Raw genomic sequence first — 19837 nt, forward strand, 5'->3', positions numbered from 1 at the left:
GTGTGTGTGTGTGTGTGTGTGTGTGTGTATGCGTGTATGTGTGTCTGTGTATGTGTGTGTGTGTGTGTGTGTGTGTGTGTGTGTGTGTGTGTGTGTGTGTGTGTGTGTGTGTGTGTGTGTGTGTGTGTATGTGTATGTCTGGGCCGTAACTTTTTTACTATTTGAGTTTTGTCATCACATTTTCACCAAAGCTTTTTAATGATATTACAGAGAAGGCAAATTAATAATTTTGTCAAAAGGTCAAAAGGTAAACAGTCAATGTCAGATAAAATCATCAATTTTCATGCAATTGACCTGAAATTTCAATTTGACATTTGAGTTTTGTCATAAAATTTTCAACAAAGCTTTATTTTGAGAACATGGAGAAGGCGAATTAATAATTTGGTTAAAAGGTCAAAAGTTCAAAGGTCAGCATCACATAAAATCATCAATTTTCATTTGATTGACCTGAAATTTTAAGAATTTGCATATTGGGTGTGTTCATCAATCAAAAGCTAGAAGCTGATTTTTTTTTTTAATCAAAAGGTCAAGGGTCAAGGTTGTGTAAAATCACCAATTTTCACACAATTGACCTGAAATTTAAAGAATTTGCATATCGGGTCACTGAATTGGTTCACTATTCTAAAGGTAGGAGTCGATTGTTTTTTTATTTTTTAGATCAAAAGATCAAAGGTCAAGGCTGCATAAAATCATAAATTTTCATTTTGTATTTTTAGCTCACCTGGAACGATGTTCAGGGGAGCTTATGCGATGGTGCGTCATCCGTCCGTCCATCAGTCCGTCCGTCCGACCGTCCGTCCATCCGTAAACACTTGAAACTTCTTCTCCGAAACCGCTGGTGGGAAATGTGACCAAATTTGGCACAAATTATATTTGTTGTGTTGTGACTACGTGAAGTCACAAAGTCACACGTGAAACGTGAAGTTTGTTCACGGCATTAAAAAAAGTCGGGGTGTAAGGGTGTTTACCGGGGGTCAATGTGGGTCCAGGTTTGTCCCCCCAAAATAGGAATTTGCTTATTCGTCTGAAACTACACACACAATTTCGATGAAACTTCACCACAACCTTCACCACCCATGATCTACAAAAGTTTGTTCCTGGCATTTAAAAAATCTGGGTCAAAGGTGGTCTATGGGAGGGGGGGGGGGCGGGGGTTCATAAACGCTGTCCCTCGGATGGAAGTACTGCATGTCCCATTTCCAAGCTTTAATTGTTGGATGGTAATTGTATCCCATGGTGTGCTTCCAGAAGGGTAAACGCGACACCCAGCATAACATCCAAAAGACTGCCTGTGAAATCGAGTTATCAAATTCGAAATTCAAAAATCCCAAATTGCTGCCTAGACTGGGTGTAGGAAATGGTCTGGACTTCTTGGATACTCCTAATCACCAGGTCATACCACTTGCTATCCCAGAGTGTGGTTAGTCTGGGAAGCAGCTTCTGCACAAAACAAGTTGACCAGGTAGTTGGCATGTTTCATGTGAATAACCTTCAGACCGGACAGGCTGTCAACACATGTATTTTCTCGAATGTTTAAGGATGAGAATATTTGTTCAATTCAGAATTTGCCTCCAAAGCCAGTCGCCGACTGGGCATCCTCCGTCGTGCGAAGTCCTTCCTCGGCACACCTGAGCTCCTCACCACATACAAGGCTTTCATCCGCAGCTCAATGGAATACTGCTCTCCCCTCTGGGCTGGTGCTCCTGCCTCACACCTAGCTCGTCTTCACGCTGTTGAAACCAAAGCTTTCAGAATCATTGGAATCTCCCGCGATGACGCTATCTCCGAGGGCCTTTCACTTACTCACCGCAGGCAGGTTGGTGGTCTTTCTGTCTTCTACCGACTCCTCTCCGGCCTTGCTCCCCCAGCTCTCTCTGGGCTCTGTCCCCATAATATTCCTACAGGTCGCACAAGATCTGCCAGCAACCCTCTTATGGTTAACCTGCCAAAATCAAGACTCTCTGCTCACCTTCACTCCTTCATTCCCCTTTTCTCCCGCCTCTGGAACAGACTCCCCCACTCCCTTCAATCCCACTCCTCCCCACAGGTCTTTAAAACGGCTGTTCACCACCATCTCTTATCTTCCCCCACCCAAAACCTTGATCTTTTCTACCCCCGCGAATTCACCCCAGATCCACTTTTTTGAAATTCCGACTTCTTTCCTGGAAGTCCTTGGTGTTCTTGTGTTTTATACTTCTCCCACCCTCCTCCCCCATTTCCGATGCCCCCTCCCCCAAAGCCCTCTCCATCCCACAGATCTCCCGATGTCCCTGCTCTTCATCTTGTCTCCCACTCCCTTTATTATATGTTTTATGTGTCAGTTTGTCTTTTTGTGATCAATGTTAGCTCTTACACGAGCCTCGATCTTGTATACAAAAAAACAAAGAAAAAAAAAAAAAAAAAGGAAAAGTTGGCATCGTATTTTTAATGTTAGTCGAGACGAGCAGGATTGTTGTAAAGGTGTCAAATAACTTTGGCATACTGTGACCATTATTACATAGTTGGAAGAGTTCAGTTTAATTGTGAACATTTTTTTCTTCTTTGTCCTTTGCCACTAAAATAAAATTTATAGCCACCAGAGATCTCCATTTGGCTTCTATTTTACTAGGCCTGCTCTGGACAATGGGGCTCTGCCCTCCACCAGGGCGTCGCTCTGGACGTGACGGGGGAGCGGGGGGGCGGGGGGGCGGGGGGTTGTGGGCCTGTAGTTACCAAATATTATCTTTCCTTTAAACAGGTTTGGAAGCGGGTTTAAGCAATTGGTTCACTTTGTCGGTCTGTCTAAAAACGGCAGTTTATGATCGAGGAACATCTTGATTTCCATTGAACATTTATTTTGAACACGAATCGGGAACCGAACCTATAGTTTAGTAGTACTTTTTCAGTGTGAATTTGTCCCGATCACACATGCACAGGGAGGAGTGAGATAATGTTTAAGCGGTGAAGCCATTTCAATATTTGACTGTCCTCCCGTCTGTCAAAAATGACGAAGAAGAACCTTTCGAGCCCACTGTGTTTAATTCTAATGGGCTCTAAGAGGTAATTCTAAAGGGATTCTAAAAGGAAATTATAATGGGTTCAAAGGGTAATAATAATTAATCAGTTCTAAAGGGTAATTCTAATGGTTCCAAAGGGTAATTATATGGGGGGTAAAAAGGGTAATTCTAAATGGTTCTAAAGGGTAATTCTGAAGGGTTCTAAAGGGTTTTAAAGGGTAATTCTAGTGGTTCCAAAGGGTAATTCTATGGGGGGTAACAAGGGTAATTCTAAATGGTTCTAAAGGGTAATTCTGAAGGGTTCTAAAGGGTAATTCTAAATGGTTCTAAAGGATAATTCTAAAGGGTTCTAAAGGGTAATTCTAATGGTTCCAAAGGGTAATTCTATGGGGGGTAACAAGGGTAATTCTAAATGGTTCTAAAGGGTAATTCTGAAGGGTTCTAAAGGGTAATTCTAATGGTTCCAAAGGGTAATTATATGGGGGGTGGGAGGGGGAAGGGTAATTCTAAAGGGTTATAAAGGGTAATTCTATGGGGGAGGGGGTATAAAGGGTAATTCTAAAGGGTTCTAAAGGGTAATTGTAATGGGTTCTAAAGGGTAATTCTAAAGGGTTCTAAAGGGTAATTGTAATGGGTTCTAAAGGGTAATTCTAATGGTTCCAAAGGGTAATGCTATGGGAGGTACAAAGGGTAATTCTAAAGAGTTATAAAGGGTAATTGTAATGTGCTCCAAAGGGTAATGCTATGGGGGGTATAAAGGGTAATTCTTAAGGGTTATACAGGGTAATTGTAATGGGTTCTAAAGGGTAATTCTAAAGGGTTCTAAAGGGTAATTTTAATGGGTTCTAAAGGGTAATTCTAATGGTTCCAAAGGGTAATGCTATGGGAGGTACAAAGGGTAATTCTAAAGAGTTATAAAGGGTAATTGTAATGTGCTCCAAAGGGTAATGCTATGGGGGGTATAAAGGGTTATGGGGGGTATAAATTATAGATAGATATAATTCCAGTAATCTCTGTGTGTATGTATGTATGTATGTATGTATGTATGTATGTATGTATGTATGTATGTATGTATGTCTGTGACCGCTGTTTCTCGACAACCACGGGTCCGATATACTTTAAACTTGCCAGGTATATTGCTGGGGACCCGAGGATGTGCCTTTTCAAGGTTTCATATTAATCGGACAAGTAGTTACCGAGCTATGTCCAAAAAACGATTCAACCAATCAGAGAGCAGCGAGCTATCACGTGTGCCGAACGTGCCGAACAGACTCTGCCTCGGACGGCACATTTGAGAGCGTATTCATTTATTTCACGTTGGCAAACTATGTTGGCGTTAAACTATGTTTTAAAACTAATTAAAACTAATTTGCGATTCTTTCGCTTTCCTGCGCGTTTGTGCACGCGATGGCGATTTCTTTACCAAACTCCGCAAGCCGTTCGCTTTGGACCAAACCATTTCATGTAAATAGAGGGGGGGGGATTGTCACCGTACTCGCAAGCCGTTCGCTTTGGACCAAACCATTTCATGTAAATAGAGGGGGGGGATTGTCACCGTACTCGCAAGCCGTTCGCTTTGGACCAAACCATTTCATGTAAATAGAGGGGGGGGGGGGGTTGTCACCGTACTCGCAAGCCGTTCGCTTTGGACCAAACCATTTCATGTAAATAGAGGGGGGGGATATAATTTTAGATATATATATAGTACGGGCATGCCCTAGTAAAGGGTAATTCTTAAGGGTTATACAGGGTAATTGGAATGGTTTCTAAAGGGTAATTCTTAAGGGTTATACAGGGTAATTGTAATGAGTTCTAAAGGGTAATTCTAATGGTTCCAAGCAGGGATGGATGCAGGATTTTAGGTTGGGGGAGGGAGGCGCCAAAACAATTACATTATATTGAAAAAGATAATTTGGCCGAGCAAAGCAAGTGGAACATTTTTTGTGGGTGCTTCTTTTTGTTGTAAATTATAAACACTATTATAAATATAGACAAATAATGCTCGACTACACTTGAAAATAAATATTCCGGTGAATTTTTTTTTTGCTCAAAACAACATTTATTTTAATTATTATCTCATAATAAAAATCCAATTGACTGAAAAGCAAACATTGCATTTAATGAAATAAAAGGCATAATGATCATAACAAATAGTTTGTTTCTCCATAAACTGCAACGATAATAAGGATTCTGACAATGTTGATGTGTGACGTCACTGCAATTTTCATTAATTGATTTCAATAAAATAATTTCATTTCCTTATCATTTCAGAATCTTTACGATTCATGTGCAGATTTCGATTTGTTTTGATTAAAAATAAATAACTAAACGTTAATAGGATGTGATAAGAACTCGGGAAACTCGTGTATACTAAGAAATGGTTAGAATACGTCACGACAGAGAGTCTGCTCTATTTCTTCAATGCTGGATAGTTCACGATCACGATGAAGGACCAAACGAACAGAAGATATTACCAAATAGATGGTATTCATAGAATACTTTCCCTGCGCAGTCAACTTGGTGTGAGCCAACTTTTCTGTTTTTGAAGGTTTTTTTTTCTTTGATCCAATATGGCTGCCAGACCACGTGAGCGATGACGTCATAAATTTATATTCTCCAATATAATTGTTGTGTAGATCAAGCTCAATAAATTTCACTCATCAGACTGTGTTGTCCTGTCGAATTATGACGTCATAATTAAGGCATCAATGACGTCATCGTTAACAACACTTATTCCCCATATATGGAGTCTTTTAGAATGAGCCACGTTTCAAATTTTTCCATGGAGCTGCTTTGGAGATATAGAGCTGCAACGTTTTTCGATTATTCCAAGATGGTGCTCGTACCACGAGACCTATGACATCATAATTATGAATAAAAAATTATACAGGCAGAGGCGCTCCAGTGGTAAAATTTCTTGTCAATCGGACCAACGGTTGTCGGGAAAATGAATTTTAAAAAATGCAGACACGCACGTACGTCATATACACACACATACGTATGCCACACATACCGCCACACATACCCAACTGAATACCTAATACTGTTTTTAGGTTCGCAAGCACAGGGTAAGAACACACACGCCTATAGGCCTAGTCGTAATCATCATTAGTTCATTACACACAAACTGAGAAGGCTCCACCAGTTATTGCACAAAACCAAATTGTAACAGTTTAACTATTTCTCACCTTCTTTCTGCATGAAGATCTTGGTTCTTTAAATTTGTCTTTTTTGAGGAAATAACTGTGAATACACTCTTTTAAATTTCGCCTTTTTGAGATAGAACTACATCGTTTCGGCCATTGTTGTTGTTGTTGTTGTTTAATCGTATGGTAATTAAAATGACAATAACAGAAACTATACCAAAAATACTGCCCCTAATTGATATCCATCTTTTTCAACAATGTTTCATCACTAACAGATCCGGATTTTTGACATAATGTGTTGGGAAATGTTACGTGGTCCCCTCGGTGAATACCTGGTCTCAGTGACCCCCGGACCGTGAGAGGAACTTCGCCAGAAAGCTGTATTATATATGCGCTTTCGCCACGCAATCCATATGAATTTCACCCAAGAGACAACTGACGTTCAAGGATATATTTCAATGGTAATGATACCATACAATTTCAATGACACAACCACGGAGATTTTCCCCGAGCAATCAACAATACACAACCATCCACAATATTTCAATGACACAACCACGGAGATTTTCCCCGAGCAATCAACAATACACTACCATCAACAATTCCCCAGCCACAATCAATTCCCTATGAGTAAGATGGCCATCTTATATACGTGTGTCCCGGTGAGTACTCACGACACCATTTTGGTCTCGGTCCCGCACAATGTCTCTGGGCCCCTCCTGACCAAGATGATAGTCGGCGTCGCCGCACTCGGGCGGTTGAACGAACCCCGGGTGGACGTGTTTCCACCGGGCAGGTATCGTACCCGGCACCCCGGCTACAGCCCCTCGCGGCCACGCGACGCGGGGACGGGAAAGCCAGCCAAAAGCCCCACGCCGCTTGCCAGGCGTGTTAGGCCCCAACGGGCGACCCGTACGCGTCTTTTTAGACGGTGTTGGGAACGGTGCCAGACGCGGGGTCGATGCACGGCCCCACGTCAACTTGACGTCTCCACCGGGCAGGTACACGTCCCGGTGATTCCTCTCGCCAGGCGGGCTTCGGAACGCCGCTTTTCCACACGGCTCAATCAATCCCACCTTTCGTCGGTGCGGGGCGAGGAAGAAGAATCCTAGTCCTTTTTTCCTCGTGTCTTTTCCTCTTCCGTTTCCGGTCACTTCCGTTTCCGGCCACTTGTTCAGAAGGGCTCCTGACCCTCCAATCACAACAACCCTTAATATACTACACACGGATAAGCAAAGACCTGAATGGTAATCCACATACATTCACATAAATATGTAACACTCCCCCCCCTTCAAGAAAGAAAGTTTGAACCCAGCGAAAACTTTCTTTGCCGGCCAATTTGGAGAAACAAACCAGATAACTCAACCCCCCCACATTATCAGTTGCCCCCGGGCACAGTTATCACTTAAAAATAAAGCAACCCAAAATTTCACCACAACCCCTCCAGATTACTCACTCTGGACTAAGCACCAGCAACGACCTTGTCCCTGCCAAATCAAACTCCATCTCATGACCCTCTGACTTTGACCGCCAGTTTCTTGTGAATGAAGGTTAAGGGGTTGATCACAGATCCAAAGTTAAGCCACTCGATAGCACTTTTTCTGGGAGGCCAAGCCGAGTATTCACTACATGGATGCCTTTAGGAACGTGGAGTTCACGGTTAGTCCGTGCAGGAAAGTTCTCTACATGGGCGCCTTGAGGAACGTGGAGTTCACGGTTAGTCCGTGCATGAAAGTTCACTACATGGACGCCTTTAGGAACGGCGTTCACGGTTAATCCGTGTAGGAATCTTGGCTCGGTGGCTCCGCCGCATTCAGTGCTTCAACTTCTCAGAACTTCCCTAATAATTAGGGTGGGACCACTTGTCCCTGTAGTCCCATGAATAGCGGTCTCCTTCTCGGCCACTACTTTGCCAATCCTTCCTTTGGGAGCGGCCTTAACTCAGGGAGCCTCCATAATAATATTGATTGCGGCCACCACCAACACTACCGCCCAGTTGTCCTCTCCTGTAGACCTCTCGACGTCTACGAAATGCCTTCCCTACTGTTATGGTCCGACCCTCCAAATCCCTGCCATTCCAATTCTTCTCTGCCTCTCTGGCATCTTTTGTGCTGGCAAACGTGACAAAGCCGAACCCTCTTGACTGTTGCGTTTCCCAGTCTCTTACCAACCGCACTTCCACCAGCGGCCCATATCTGTTGAAGACAGAGGTCAGAACTTCTTCCTCTGTTTTGAAGTTCAGTCCCCCTACAAATAACTTGGCACTTTTGTCGCCATCCCGAGCTGGTGTGGCGTTATTTTCCCTGCTGGGCTCTTTACCAACCCTCAGGTTACCATAAACTTGACCCCCGGCCAAATCATTCCCGATAACCACAGATACACCCTCTACAGGAAGCGTGGCTTGTAAACCGACGGTGACCGGTCCTGACACCAAATCGGACTCCAAATGGATGACATGAAGGGGAGCACTAACACCGCCCCCGATCCCCTGTAAACGAACACTATCCCCCGTTGCCGTCTCCTCGGACCATGGCAAAATGCCTTCCAGCATTAAAGATTGATGTGCCCCTGTGTCCCTCAATATCCTAACCGGTTTCCGGTTAGTCGAGGCTCCATCCCGTGACACAAACCCCTCTGAAATAAATGGTTGGTAACCCTTTTGATGGCGATTTCTCACAATGGCCATTGCGTTTGGAGTCGTAGTAGTCGGACTCCGCTCTGGGTCTTCGCTTTTCATGCGGTAACAACTGGACATCAAGTGTCCAGGTTTCTTGCAAAAAGCGCAAGTAGGCCCGGAGGAAAAACTCGTGGTCTGCCTCGGGCCCCCCGAACTATAAGTTTGTCTTGGGCCCGCATCCCTCTGATTTCGAACAGGTGGGGTATCATAGTTGTCCCCATAATCATCTCGAGGCCGCCGCCATGTATGGTCGTTCTCCGCACCTGCTGTTCCCCACCTCCCCTGCGGAGATCTAGGCGAGGAGTTAGGTCCGTGGACCCCTATTCGGTGGGTTAAGGCATAATCATCTGCCATGGTGGCTGCGTCCCACAACTTTGGTACCTTCTTTTCCTGCAGGTACACTTTGATGTCCTCGTGGACACACTGCTGGAATTCCTCCACCAGGATCAAGTCCCGCAATGTCTCGAAGTCTTTCCCGACTCCTTTTGACTCACACCACCGATCAAACATGTTTTCTTTCACTCTGGCAAACTCCACATGGGTCTCACTCTCCCTCTTCCTGGCATTCCTGAATTTTTGCCTGTAAGCTTCCGGAACCAACTCATACGCTTTGAGGATGTGCGTCTTCAGTACCTCATAATCTGCACATTGGTCCATTGGTAGCGCCGAATAAATTTCCTGAGCTTTCCCCACCAGCACACTTTGCACGAGTATGGTCCAGGCCTCCTCCGGCCAGTTTAATTGTCGAGCCACTTTCTCAAAGTGTGGGAAAAATTTCGCGACTTCCTTTTCACTGAACGGTGGAACCAGCCTCACATGTCTGCCCACATCCCAGGTTTTCTGGTTAGGTGTCGACCCCGTCAGCAAGGGTGGTGCCTCTCCCCGTTCTCTCATTAACTCCAGCTCCTTGAATTTGATTTCTTGCTGAAGCTCCATGTCACGTTCCTTTAATTCCCTTTCCGCTTTTCTCTCCTCTGCTTCGAGGTCCCTTGCAGCTCTCCTCTCCTCTGCTTTTCTCCCTTCTAACCTTTCCTGGAGTTCTCGTTCCACTCTCCTTTCCTCTGCTTGTTTCTCTTCTCTCCTCGCTTCTGCTTTCCTTTCTTCTTCTTTTAACCTTTCCTGGAGTTCTCGTTCCACTCTCCTTTCCTCCGCTTGTTTCTCTTCCCTCCTCTCTTCTGCTTTCCTTTCTTCTTCTGCTCTTTCCTTTTCTGCTTTCCTTTCTTCTTCTTTAATCCGTTCCTGGCTCCGTAATTGCAACTCCAGTTTCCGGAGCTCAACGTCTTCTGGTTCTTCGGGTAGCCACTCCCAGGCTAACTCGTCCCATGTTCCTAATCCCACCATAGATTGTATCACCGTGGCCTGCAACTCTGCCTTCCTCAAATTAGTTCGGACCTCCAAGTTAAAATGTTTGGCCAATTTCAAGAGGTCCGACTTTAGCAACGCTCGGAACTGTGCCTCACTCGGGGTTACCCCAAAGTTCTGTGCCACAAACGCCATGGTGCCTATCGTTAACACCTGTTAACCTTCACCCAAGACTTTACCCCAATTACTCAAATTTTTTTTTACCAATTAATAATTAATTAATAAATTTTAATTAATAAAAAATTATTATTTTATTATTTTATACAATTTTAAATCCCGGACGTAGACCCAATTGCGAAACCGCAAATCGTAATCCCGGAGGAGCCCCCAATTCTGTTACGTGGTCCCCTCGGTGAATACCTGGTCTCAGTGACCCCCGGACCGTGAGAGGAACTTCGCCAGAAAGCTGTATTATATATGCGCTTTCGCCACGCAATCCATATGAATTTCACCCAAGAGACAACTGACGTTCAAGGATATATTTCAATGGTAATGATACCATACAATTTCAATGACACAACCACGGAGATTTTCCCCGAGCAATCAACAATACACAACCATCCACAATATTTCAATGACACAACCACGGAGATTTTCCCCGAGCAATCAACAATACACTACCATCAACAATTCCCCAGCCACAATCAATTCCCTATGAGTAAGATGGCCATCTTATATACGTGTGTCCCGGTGAGTACTCACGACACCCTTTTGGTCTCGGTCCCGCACAATGTCTCTGGGCCCCTCCTGACCAAGATGATAGTCGGCGTCGCCGCACTCGGGCGGTTGAACGAACCCCGGGTGGACGTGTTTCCACCGGGCAGGTATCGTACCCGGCACCCCGGCTACAGCCCCTCGCGGCCACGCGACGCGGGGACGGGAAAGCCAGCCAAAAGCCCCACGCCGCTTGCCAGGCGTGTTAGGCCCCAACGGGCGACCCGTACGCGTCTTTTTAGACGGTGTTGGGAACGGTGCCAGACGCGGGGTCGATGCACGGCCCCACGTCAACTTGACGTCTCCACCGGGCAGGTACACGTCCCGGTGATTCCTCTCGCCAGGCGGGCTTCGGAACGCCGCTTTTCCACACGGCTCAATCAATCCCACCTTTCGTCGGTGCGGGGCGAGGAAGAAGAATCCTCGTCCTTTTTTCCTCGTGTCTTTTCCTCTTCCGTTTCCGGTCACTTCCGTTTCCGGCCACTTGTTCAGAAGGGCTCCTGACCCTCCAATCACAACAACCCTTAATATACTACACACGGATAAGCAAAGACCTGAATGGTAATCCACATACATTCACATAAATATGTAACAGTAAACCTCAAAAACGTAAACATTATTAAACACTTTAAGCATTTTATGTTTAAAATTTTTGAAATGCTATGCAATATTAGTTAGACTTGAAATTTCTTGAGCGCCATGTCGGCATAAACTGGTGGGGAAAAAGAAAAATGATGACGTCATCGTCACGTGGTTCGGCCGCCATCTTGGAAAAACCGAAAAACTTTGCACCTCCATATCTCCGAAAGCGCTGAATACAAAAAAATTGAGACATGGCTCATTGGCATGGGGAATAAAATCCATCCATGGGGAATAAAATATGTTGATGATGATGTCATAGGTGCCTCCATTATGACGTCATAATTCGACAAGTGCAAAACTTCATCCGATCAAGATGAAATTTCTTGAGCAAAATCTAGGAATAAATTAGTTTAGAAAAAAAAATAATGATGCCGTCATCGGTCACGTGGTTCGGCCGCCATATTTGTTTTAACAGAAAAGCCTTAAAAACCACTGAAAATACATCCTGGCGAGGGTTTGCAATCTCTGATTCCTCTTTCTTTTTATATATTCAATATTGTCTTTAAAGTGGAAATTTTTACAAAAATTCACTACACGAGAGCGTTTCCTTTCCCAAATTCAGAGACGACATCGTCGGTTATAACTGGATCCGGTGAAGCAAAGGGTCATTATAAAAGGTAATTCTAATGGGTTCTAAAGGGTAATTTAAAGGGTAATTCTAATGGATTCTAAAGGGTAATTTAAAGGGTGATTCTAATGGGTTCCAAAGGGTAATTTTAATGGATTTTAAAGGGTAATTCTAATGGTTTCAAAGAGTCATTATAAAGGGTAATTCGAATGGGTTTTAAAGGGTAATTCTAAAGTGTAATTGGAATGGGGTTTAAAGGGTAATTCTAATGGGTTCTAAAGGGCAATTCTAAGAGATTCTAAAGGGTAAGTTTAATGGGTTCTAAAGGTCAATTCTAAGGGATTCTAAAGGGTAAGTTTAATGGGTTCTAAAGGTCAATTCTAAGGGATTCTAAAGGATAAGTTTAATGGGTTCTAAAGGTCAATTCTAAGGGATTCTAAAGGATAAGTTTAATGGGTTCTAAAGGTCAATTCTAAGGGATTCTAAAGGGTAAGTTTCATGGGTTCTAAAGGTCAATTCTAAGGGATTCTAAAGGATAAGTTTAATGGGTTCTAAAGGTCAATTCTAAGGGATTCTAAAGGATAAGTTTAATGGGTTCTAAAGGTCAATTCTAAGGGATTCCAAAGAGTAATTCTAATGGGTTATAAAGGATAATTCTAATGGGTTTCGTTCATTTCTAGGCTTTGTCGATTTCATATTAAAAATGGCAACCTGAACCGTTTCCTCTAGACACGGGTGCGATTTATAAAAAGGGAGCATCCTCAATCCAAAAAATTCACCAGTCTACAAGATCCCTACAGGTGAGTACAACAGCACAAGGTGAACGAGCAGTGTGCCTTCATGGTCACGGAAAATCACATCAACATTCAGTCATCGACCTTTGGGGCTCAAGCCCCTTTAGCAGAACCAAAGCAGTGATGAAGGCATTATAGTAATCAAAAGTTTAGGTAATCGCACTTTTTAATGATGTATTGCTCTATGGAAAAATAAAAAGGATGAATGAAAGAAATATAAGCGGAAGATTGTGAAGCATAAAAATGAAGGAATGATGCTCCACAGGAGAATACCAAAGATCGCTGTCCAAAAGAGCAGTGGTCGCGTGACCTCGGAACGTTTACATCAACACGTCTTGAAAGACACATGTACAAAATGGGGGCTTCCTTCCTAATGCTGAGACGTTAGGGATAAACAGCTGCAGCACACGTGCTCGTGAGAACAGCTGCACAACGTCATGCTGCCTTTTTCACAGCAGTCTGTATGTACAGTGTCACTTTGAAGATGTGTTCTGCTTAGTGACCCCGAGAATAAAGAAAAATTTTGGGGAGGGGAGAGGAGTTAGGAGGAGGAGGGAATGGGAGGGTGAGAAGGTGGTCGGTATTCAGCTTTTGTTTTGTGTGGTTTTAAGTGATCCTTTAAGTTGGGTTGTTTCTCCAAATCGTCATTGATGTGCAAATGTTCACAAAGGTAATTGCCTCTGGACAAGCTGGAGACAAAGAAGGGAAAATACCATGACCCACGGACACTGTGCCCGCAGGGAGGCCGCATTGCTGAAGACGAAGAGGGACAAGGTGCAGAGAACTAATAAAAAGCACGACAATCCATACTGCGATATATGACGCAGGTACTCATGATTTCACCTCCTTTCGGTATTTATTACCCTGCGCTCACGAAGCGAAAATCAGGGTTAGGCAATTGGTTGTGTGCGTGTGGCGTATGTGTGTGCCGTGTGTGCAGTTTAAAAATTCATTTTCTCGGAAACCGCTGGTCCGATTGACACGAAATTTTACCAAAGGAGCGCCTCCGCCTGTATAATTTTTTGTATTCACAATTATGACATCTTAGGTCACGTGATACGGACGCCATCTTGGAAAAAGGTTACATCTCTATATCTCCGAAACCGCTCAATGGTAAAAATTTGAAACATGGCTCATTTTCAAGTACTCCCCATGGGGAATAAGATATATTAATGATGATGTCTTGGGTGCCTTCTTTATGACGTCATAATTTGCCAGGTACAACGCTTGATTTGATCAGTATGGAAAAAAAATTCTCTGCAATCATTGGTCCAATTGACACGACATTTTGACCATAGGAGCACCTCCGCCCATAGAATATTTTAATGATAATTATGACATCATAGGTTTAAAAATTCATTTTCTCGGAAACCGCTGGTCCGATTGACACGAAATTTTACCAAAGGAGCGCCTCCGCCTGTATAATTTTTTGTATTCACAATTATGACATCTTAGGTCACGTGATACGGACGCCATCTTGGAAAAAGGTTACATCTCTATATCTCCGAAACCGCTCAATGGTAAAAATTTGAAACATGGCTCATTTTCAAGTACTCCCCATGGGGAATAAGATATATTAATGATGTCTTGGGTGCCTTCTTTATGACGTCATAATTTACCAAGCACAACGCTTGATTTGATAAGTATGGAAAAAAATTCGCTGCAATTATTGGTCCAATTGACACGACATTTTGACCATAGGAGCACCTCCACCCGTAGAATATTTTAATGATAATTATGACATCATAGGTTTAAAAATTCATTTTCTCAGAAACCGCTGGTCCGATTGACACGAAATTTTACCAAAGGAGCGCCTCCGCCTGTTACAAACTTGTCCTCATCCAATCAGCTCCCTGCGATCATCAGGCCTAGTCAGCCATTTTGTGAAAGCTTGAGCCAAAACTTCCCTCTACGGTTGAGGGATAAATGTGGTACAGGCATAATCTTGGAAAAAGTGGAAAACGTTGCACCTCTATATCTCTGAAACTGCTCCATAGAAAAAAACATGGCGAAACATGCTGCGCGGTCAATTATACCCCATTGGGAATAAGCTATGTTAATGATGATGTCATTGGTTCCTTAATTATGACGTCATAATTCGACAAGTACAATGCTTAGTCTGATCAGTTTGAAATTTCTTGAGCCTGATCCAAGCAATAATTATATTACAGAATATAAATTTATGATGTCATCACTCACGTGGTCTTGCAGCCATATTGGATCAAAGGGAAAAAAAACCCTTCAAAAACAGAAGAGTTGGCTTGTACCGAGTTCACTGCACAGGGTAAGTATTCTATGAATACCTTCTAGTTACATAAGAGAGTAGGATTATGAAAAGAAAAATAATTCCACGACATTTGTGTATGTAATAAATCGATGCATCTCATCTGAGACCACCTCTGCCTTGTTGATGGTCACCACCCAAACGTTCTAGATACGCAAGCATCGTATGTGTTTGTAAAAGCTTACGTCATAAACCAGTTTTGAAGTCGAGACCACGATTAAGACAATAGAGTTGATGCAAGCTCAAGGCAAACACCACAACAACCACAGAGATTGATTTAAGCATTAAGGACTTCAGCATGACAAAGCGCTTGGGACGAGATACCAAGAGGACGTACGAGTAAGATGTGCACCTCATGTCCGCTTTCCTGGCTCTCCACGTCAAACCAGCTGCTGCTCCTTCACTAGGCCTTATCAGGCCTCCACGCGGCATTTTCAAAGCGTGCCTTTCATGTGCCATCCACAGCCGACGTGGCTTGTGGAAAGTGGGCGTTTATTCATTCCTCCGACTTTCATTCCACTGGCACATGACTTTTCTTTAACCTTTCCCTCATGAAACATTTTCTTGAATGAAGGAAAATGAGTGAAAAACTAGCAAGATGTAAACAGAGTGATAAACGATGGCAGGTCACCAAGATTGCTGATGAAATGTTTGTTTTTCTCCCAAGTATGAGATTAAATGCACACATTAAAATGATAGCATACGAGTACATGGGTCAGAGGCAATAAACTGTCGGATTTGGAGTTTTGGAAGATTATAATACGAGTTATCTCCGGCAACCCTAACAAATTACAAACTTGTCCTCATCCAATCAGCTCCCTGCGATCATCAGGCCTAGTCAGCCATTTTGTGAAAGACTTGAGCCAAAACTTCCCTCTACGGTTGAGGGATAAATTGCAGCTTATAATGTAGTAATACAGTAGTAGTAGTAGTAGTAGTAGTAGTAGTAGTAGTAGTAGTAGTAGTAGTAGTAGTAGTAGTAGTAGTAGTAGTAGTAGTAGTAGTAGTAGTAATAGTATAAGTGGGTAATATAATCATAGTGCGTGATTTAAGACGACGCTGAAACCTGCAGCATCTTCAGAAAGTATTCACACCCATTGACTTTTTCAGATTTTGTTGTGTTAAAGCCTGAATTTAAAATGCATTAAACTGAGATTTTTTTTTTGTCACTGATCTACGCGTAATACTCGATAATGTCAAAGTGGAATTTTTGTTTCAGAAATTTTTACAAAATAATTAAAATGAAAAGCTGAAATATCTCAAGTCAATAAGTATTCAACCCCTTTGCAATGACACTCCAAATTGATCTCAGGTGCATCAAATTTCCTTTGATCATCCTTGAGATGTCTCTACAACTTGGAGTCCACCTGTGGCCAATTCAATTGATTGGACATGATTTAGAAAGAAACACACCTTTCTATATAAGGTCCCACAGGTGACAGTGCATGTCGGAGCAGAAACTCTATCATGAAGTCCAAGGAACTGTCAGTATAACTCCGAGACAGAACTACTAGGAGGCATAGATCTGGGGAAGGGAATATAACAATTTCTAGCGTGTTGAGAGTTCCCAAGAGCACAGTGAGCTCCATCATTGGGAAATGGAAACAATATGCAACTACACAGACCCTTACTAGAGATTGGCATCTGATGAAACTGAGCAACCATGAAAGGAGGACCTTGCTCAGGGAGGTGACCAAGAACCCAATGACCACTTTGATAGAACTACAGAGTTCCTTGGCTGAGATGTGCAAAACTTGCCGGAAGGACAACAGTCTCTGCAGCACTTCACAAATCTAGGTTTTATGAGAGAGTGGCCAGGTGGAAGCCACTTCTGAGATAAAGGCACATAACAGCATGCCTGGAGTTTGCAAAAAGGCACGTGAAAGACTCGGATCATAAGACAAATGATTATGTGGTCTGATGAGACGAAAAGTAAAGTCTTTGGCCTGAATGCAAAGCGCTACGTCTGGCAGAAACCGATCCCAGCTCATCACCCATCTAACACCATCCCTATGGTGAAGCATGGTGGTGGCAGCATCATGCTACACCATCCCTACGGTGAAGCATGGTGGTGGCAGCATCATGCTATGGGGATGCTTTTCAACAGCAGGGACTGGGAGACTTGTGAGGATAGAGGGAACAATGAATGGAGCCAAATACTGGCAAATCCTGGAGGAGAACCTGCTTCCAAGTGCAAAAAGACCTTAGCCTGCGGTGAATGAATTCGGAACAAGAACATGAAAATCCTTGAGTTGCCCATCCAAAGCCCATATTTGAATCTCAATGAGAATCTGGAGAAAGACTTGTAGATTGCTGTTCACCAACGCTCCCCATTCAACTTGACAGAGCTTGAGCAAATCTGCAAAGAAGAATGAGAGAAACTCCCCAAATCCAGATGTGCAAAGCTGATAACAGACATACCCAAGAAAAATCAAAGCTGTAATCGCTGCCAAAGCGCTTCTACGAAGTATTAACTCAGGGGGTTGAATAATTGCTTCAATTAGATATTTCTGTATTTCATTTTTAATTATTTTGTAAAAAAAGAAAAGAAAAAGAAATGTCCACTTTGACATTTTGGGGTATTATGTGTACATCAGTGACAAAACATCTCAATTTAATCCATTTTAAATTCAGGCTGTAACACAACAAAATGTGAAAAAGTCAAGGGGTGTGAATACTTTCTGAAGGCACTGCACATGATATGGGTACAATGTGAGCAAACATTACGTGAGGGATTACACAACATGTTCCCAACGGTGTTAGCCTCCCACGAAATCCACAACCACAAGTAGATGCTATTATATTGCCTTTCATCTCCACCGCCCACAAAAAATAGCAAAAACCAACACAACAAAAGGAAAAAAAACACTGTTTTGTTTGTAAGAATTCATAATTAAAACGTCATCTTTGGAAACTCGTGGAAGTGTTTATCAGTGAGTTTCCAAAATGGCTCAAAGTGAAGTTTGCTTTTCCCAGCAGATCCAACTATAAGTAAAAGTATATATTTTAATCATCCTGGAACTTCAAATACTCTTTGCAATGAATTACAATCGAATCTGAAATCCTTCCTTAAATACTGGAGGTCATATGGAACAACAACAATCTACAAACAATGCTTTCAAAATACGTTATTATTTAAAATTTACAATGAAGTTGTACTTCTTAATCTGCCAATAAACAAATATTCCTCTACTTCGTTCCAATTACATGATAACCTTATTATGGTTGAACTTAAGGTTGCAGCACATGGCTGTGGGAAGCATCATTTGCTAGGGGTGCAGCGATGCTGCTGATGCTGGGGGTGTATGCCATTGCTGGGGGTGCAGCCATGTTTGGGGTGCAGAGCAGAAATTTGGAATTTGTTCAGGATGCCGGCGATAACTCGCCTATTCTTTGTGAAAGAAACCGTGGGATCTTTAACTTTCATCAACTAATGCCGATGGACGTGACGCCAAGTTTTAGGTCTATCCGAGGGACGGCACACGCATTCGATGCCTGTTCACCGACCCTGCCTGTGAAACAACAGGATGCCAGTTTATACTTGTGTCGGGATTCAAACCCAGACTAGACAGCTTAGAGACTAGTGTGCATACCTCTAGGCTATCCTTCCAGCCCTAACATGATAACCTGATATTCATTCTTTGGGGAAAGGGTAAGGGAGGGTGGGAGGTGGGGAGTGAGTGGGTGGGGGCTCACTATGGTTTTGTAAAAGATGCCACGTTTCCTTAGGCAAAGTTTGTCTGGGCTTTGCAAACACGCAAGAGCAACATAAAAACTATAAAGCTTTGAAAAATAAACCAACATAAATCGACTGTAGCCTACGAATTGTAGCCAAAGGCACAGTCTGTGTTTAACCTATTATACTGAGCCAGGAGGTGAGAATTTTAATATTCTGCTAAACCAGCTCCTTACAACAACCTGTTTTTACAGCTCGAGTATAAGCCAAGATTGAATATTGATAAAGTGGCCATTTCATTATGATGACGAGTCCTTAAGGCAAGGTAGTCTTCTAAACAGTCTTCCTGCAAAAATGATGTAATACAGGAATATAATATGTTTGTAGGGATAATTTGCACTTGGAAAACTCATGTTAGACTTTTTTGCATTTCATTAGGCATGGATCATCATCATCATCATGATCATGATCATCAGCAATGTATCATGCTCTTAACAGACTGTTGGTGCTGCTGAAGCAGTCTCTTGGCGAGGGTTCTGTTGGGTGGTTTGCCATTGCCTTCCCAGCAGTAAGGGAAGACAGGAATTTGAAGGACACCGTGGGATCCTTAACTTCCATACCGGGATGGTAGTTTATAGCTTGGTCAACATTCAAACCCAGGCAGGACAGGTCAGAGGCAGGAGCACCTACTGCACCTCTAAGCTGTCCTGTAGGTATGGGTGCTTATGTCAAAATGTAGTTTCCTGGTTGTACTTTTTATTTGCAGCGAATCTGAAAATGCCACTGATGCAAAAGTTGCTGTTTCTAATTGATTGAGCAACGTAGTCTTTAAATTCTGGGTGACTGCATACTCCCATTTTATGTGGATGCTTATAATTCAGAGACCATGTTTTTTGGGGGTCACCAATGCCCTTCATTGTTGATGCCACATCAATCCTAACTACTCTATGAGCTTCCCCTGCTGTAGAAACAAGAACA

At 43.0% G+C, this 19837-nt stretch overlaps 1 protein-coding gene across 3 annotated transcripts in view; it reads right to left on the reverse strand.

Annotated features, from left to right (window-relative positions):
* LOC137430230 (diacylglycerol kinase beta-like) overlaps window positions 1–19837 on the reverse strand; it is a 414122-nt gene that overhangs the window by 25643 nt on the left and 368642 nt on the right. The window lies entirely within an intron of this gene.

Source organism: Myxine glutinosa, chromosome 6, assembly GCF_964187855.1.
Source record: "Myxine glutinosa chromosome 6, kmMyxGlut1.1, whole genome shotgun sequence".
Lineage (NCBI taxonomy): Eukaryota > Metazoa > Chordata > Myxini > Myxiniformes > Myxinidae > Myxine > Myxine glutinosa.